Here is a 5,007-nt window from a genome sequence, read left to right on the forward strand (position 1 = left end):
TCCTAAAACAAGTGGCTAAAGTGTCTATCCCTTCAGTGTGAGTCGCAGTCTTTCAGCTAAAATAGAATTATGCCTATCAAACAACTTCTTGCCACGAACCGCTTCTTCTTAATCTGGGCTAATACAGGGGATGAAAAAGAAGATTTTGTCCATTAACTATAGATGGTTCATTTAGCAGAAAACCACCATAGGTATAATATCTGAGGAAGACAGATTCTGTAACCTCCACCTCCCTTCTCAGTCGCTAAGAATTAGAATTTAAAAAAGCTTAAACAAACACGCAGTGCAAAGAGAGACAACGATGTCGGCGCAGTCTCTCTCTCTCTCTCTCTCTGTCTGTCTGTCTCTCTCTCGGGAAGTAGCAACAATATTTTGTTTTTCATTCATTCATTGCCAGACGCCATGTATCCCAATCGGGGTGGCCAGGGCTTAGAGTTAATTGTTTTACAGGGAGGGGCACTAATCCTCCACCAACCCCACTTGACACGTAAGGAGAACGTTATGCCAACAGCAGCTGGTGTTCCCAGGCGGTCACCCATCCAAGTACTAACCAGACCCAACGTTGCTTAACTTCGCTGATCGGACGGGAAGCGGTGTACTCAACGTGGTATAGCAATAATATAATAGGTAATATTTCCCAAGTCCTGAAAAGTTCACCGAAGACTATTTCCTCCTGGGCTAATGAGAGAACAGCTCCGTTCATTGCTTGGCCCGGCCAGTCACCACTATGCCCGAGCTACGAGAAATCACCAGCGCTTCTGCTCGTTCGTGCCTGCGACCCGTTGAGGGAGGCACCCAGCAGCAGAACTGAGCCCCCGGGAGCCGACAAGATCAAGGAAACCGTGAATTGGTTCAACGTGAGGGCATGGTACAGATTCATTAAGCGCAAGGACACTGGCGCTGTTGTCTTTCGTCCATAGCTCTGGGATCGCTGTACCAAATTCACGGCATTTCCGGCGCTTTTCAGGCAAGGAGGAGACAGTGGAATTTCGTCTCCTTCAGGCTCCCAAGGGTCCCGAGGCTAGGGATATCACTGGACTTGGGGGGGGGGGTGTTGCTGTGCAGGGCTCTGCCCATGCACGGCGGCGCCCCACGGCCCGGAGACGCCGGCCTGGGGGTCCTGGGGGTTCTGGCGTGATAAATACTATCGTTGTGATGTGTATGGCGACGGCTGAAGCTTTTAATGGGGTGACAAGGCGGTTCTGTCTGTTCTCCTACCTCAAATTTTTGAAGAGAACGGGCTTCCGCGCCTTGCCATCCCTCGAAGCTTTGCCCGCGGTTCATGTTCCCCCCTCGTCGGGAGCGTCAGGCCTGGCGGCAGCAGCCACTACCACCCTGGACAACACCGCGGAAACGGCTGCAGCTGGATGCCCCACTCAACAGGGCGACTGGTAGTGCCACGGACTTTCTGATCACCGACCCGGCACCGTCACAGGCCATGGAACTTGAACTCAGGGACATTGTCGTCGAGGTTAACCTCCCATCGTCAGGAGCCGAGGAGGAGCTGGTCTCTTCATCCGTCCCTTCCGTCCATCTGGCTGTAGAAGATCCCCCCTCCTCGCCTTCTCCATCTGCTGCTGACGTTATAGAGATGCCTCAACCATCACCATCTGATGACGTCTCTCGCTCCCCTTCCTCCCCACCACCTACGGAGAAGAAGAAGAGAGTGGCAGGCGCAAGGCCGACGCTTCCGGCGTCGCCAGGCGCCTCTCGGCACTCTTACCACCACTTCCTGCCGCCGACCACCTTGCTTCCTGCACGGATACTTATTTGGAGGAGCTTCTCAGTACACTCACGGATCTGATAGATAACTACGACACTCTGCTTTTCATCTACCGGCAGCTCTATCAGGAGATCCGTAAGGCTTACATTTCCAACGCCCTCTATCCTGCTCGAGAAGCAAGTATCCATGTCAATACTGCTGCTGATCCCGATGGTGCTGCTATGGTCCACTACATGGCGACCAGACTGCTATCTTAATTTTACCGCCTCCTGCTCCACCTGTCTGCAATTGCCCTTGACCTGCCTTCCGCCTTTGCCTGGGACACTGTCATGGCCGACTCTACCTCTCCTTTTTTTTTTTTTTTTTTTTTTTTTGTCTGTTTCTTTTTTGTGTTCACCTCTGACGGGCTCTTTGCTTGCCCGTGCCCCACCACTGTTAGTGTGGGGCGAATATTCACAACAACAACAACAAATGTGAGAAACAAGAATTTATTTCGGTGTGTTTGCTGGGGAACACTTTGACACAGCACTTAACCTATTAATCCCACAGCACTTATTTTCACAGGGTATGAGGTGGAGGGATGGAGTTGAGAGGTATATGAGGGAGGGGGGGGTGAGTTGGGGGGAGGGTAGTCAAATGGTGGGTGACAGAGCGACTTGGAGGCGTTTTGTCTGCGGCCACCCTTTGCGGGATTAGGGCGTCGCGTCGGGCTATAGATAGATAGATATTCCCATTGCCCCTCCGCATCCCTCCTTTCCCCCCTACCATAAGTCCAGCTCATCCCACCCATTTTTTTTGTCCGCCACGCCCACCTCTTATGCTCCCAGCACCTTCACTCTTACAAGACATCGACACCTTCACTACACAAACGCCCTATTCCTACAAAAGTCTAATTTCACAGAGTATGCCTTCTTTACCCAGTCCTACCATCCAGCAACATGCCAACACATCCCACCCATTCCTTTGCTCACCATTTTTTTTTTTTTTTTTTTTTTTTTTTTTTTTATGGTTTCGTGGTGCAGTGATGAGTATGCGGTATATGAACACGCTTCTTAACCATCAGACGTCAAAGGTCACTCCAAAGCTGAATTCAACCATTTGACTGTAGAAAAAAATCAATCAATCAGCCAACCAACCAACCAATCATCCAACCAACAAAATCAGTCAATCAACAAATCAATCAATAAGTTACTCAGCCAACCAACCAACCAATCAATCAATCAAAGTTTCGATATTCTATTGTTCGAAAAGAATTACAGACACTAACCTCTTCAGACCGATGAAGTCTATTTATAGCTTATTCTTTTCTCTCCCCAAACGAATATATTGAACCTAGAAACGATGTCTGTACGCGAAATGGTATATGATGACCAATCATTCCTCTAATCCCTCTGATGGTGAAATCTCTCCTATGAAGAAAAAAAAACATCTACTAAAAGCACCCTCATTCTTAGTCATACTTCTCACCACCCTATGCACCTCATTATTTAGTCATCTCTTTGCTGTAGCTACGAATGAAGAATTGGTAATATTAGATCAAGTTGAAGCGGATGGAATATAGCATGTAATTTGAACGATACACTCAAATGCTAGAGAGAAGGGCCGCAGGAATGGAAAGCGTCCCATCCGCATGAAGACTGGATGGTACACATTGCTAATGATAATAACATGCTGAACGAAGTTTTTGCTTGTAGTTATTGCTTTAAAACGTATATTATTATTTTTTTCTATTTTGGCCTCTTACAACATAGTACAATTTGTTTTTTATGTTTCTTTGGCAATATACACAGTCTAGCTCCAAACCGCACTTCTTATCATGTTTCATAATTTTCCAAGTTTTGTTTAACTATTCCCCAGATTGAGACTGCTAGTAACGCAGAACTGCATCTGTAGTAAAAGAATGTTTGGGTAACAGAGTAGAAAGCAGCACGGCGGATAACTAAGGAGAATTAGAGAAAGAGTGATTAACTGAGCTGATAATGAGCAAGATGTTATTCAGAAAGCTATACACCGAAGAGATATGTCACGTATATGAAACTGTGTAAAGAAAATAGCGAACATTAGACACTGCAACTGACCTTTGTTTTTAGATTATATGCAGCAGTTTTATTTAAAGCAAACCACCCGACTTTCAGTAACTCTATATTCTTCGTTACCGATTTTGGCATAAACTTTAATTTATGTTCCTCAAGCCATTTTATTTTTTGAGGGATATTACAAAGAGGCTACATAGCAAGCAGACATATTTAAGAAAATCGTATTTGCCAAATAATTTGTTCACAAATAAACCAGTATTTATGCCACACAACCCAAACGCACCCGAGAAATTTGTCATGCAGTCAGGCAAGGAAACGCAATGTGAAAACTGAGAACGCTGTGAATTTTGCCGAATCATCGATGTTTGAAGCTGAGCCGGGTAATAGGCGTGAGAGTGTGTGTTTGGGGGGGGGGGATGGTCAAGGTCGAAGCGATAAGGGTGAGACAGCGGAGATTCGCGGAGGGTGAAGGGAAAGTTGAGACGGATGAAGGTAGACGGGTACACGGGAGGATGAAAAGACGAAGGTGAGAAGGTCAGTGAACAGGTTAGGGAGTGAGAGGGGAGGGGAGGGGGGAGGGATGAGAACGGGAGGCGGGCGAGGTTTGGAGGAAGAAAGGAAGGGGGGCGGTTGGGGAGGGACAGAGAAGTTGAGGGAAGGAAAGGGTGGTGTGAGTGAAGGAAAGGGTGGTGTGTAAGAAGGAAAGAGTGGTGTGACTGAAGGAAAGGGAGGTGTAAGGGAAGAAGAAGGGGTGAGAGGGAGGTGCTGGAGACGGAGAGGGAGCTGTGAGGGAGGGAAGGTCTAGTCTGGGTATATAACCAGGGACGCGGGAATGAAACAACAACACTCTACCCTCAGCTGCAACAACTTTACCATCAACCATGGTAACAACACCATGCTTGGCTTTACTGGTGAAACTTGAAAAACTGGAAGCATAAAATGGCTAAAATTTCATCAGGTATAAAGAAAATTATCGAGAGTATAATGCGAGGCGAATGCAGTTTTATCGTACTGCCAAAGAGGGCACGGCACTTAATATATTAAATATGATCATTTTTGCTTTTTCTGACTGTGTAGATAAGTCCATAGTTTAATCGGATTTTTCATACTTTCAGTAGTTCAGTGTACAGACATATGACCAAGATCACAGTCTTTCCAACAGTACACTCTTCAGAAAATATATGCTTGTCGTATTCATACATACATACACACACACACACACACACACACACACACACACACACACAC

The 5,007-nt window shown here is 46.6% G+C and overlaps 1 pseudogene; it reads right to left on the minus strand.

Annotated features, from left to right (window-relative positions):
• Positions 1-502: 502 nt before the first annotated feature.
• LOC145399880 (5S ribosomal RNA) lies at positions 503-621 on the minus strand (annotated as a pseudogene).
• Positions 622-5,007: the final 4,386 nt, after the last annotated feature.

This window comes from Coenobita brevimanus, chromosome 50 (assembly GCF_032717465.1).
Source record: "Coenobita brevimanus isolate Jiangsu-jjx chromosome 50, ASM3271746v2, whole genome shotgun sequence".
In the NCBI taxonomy this organism is placed as follows: Eukaryota; Metazoa; Arthropoda; class Malacostraca; order Decapoda; family Coenobitidae; genus Coenobita; species Coenobita brevimanus.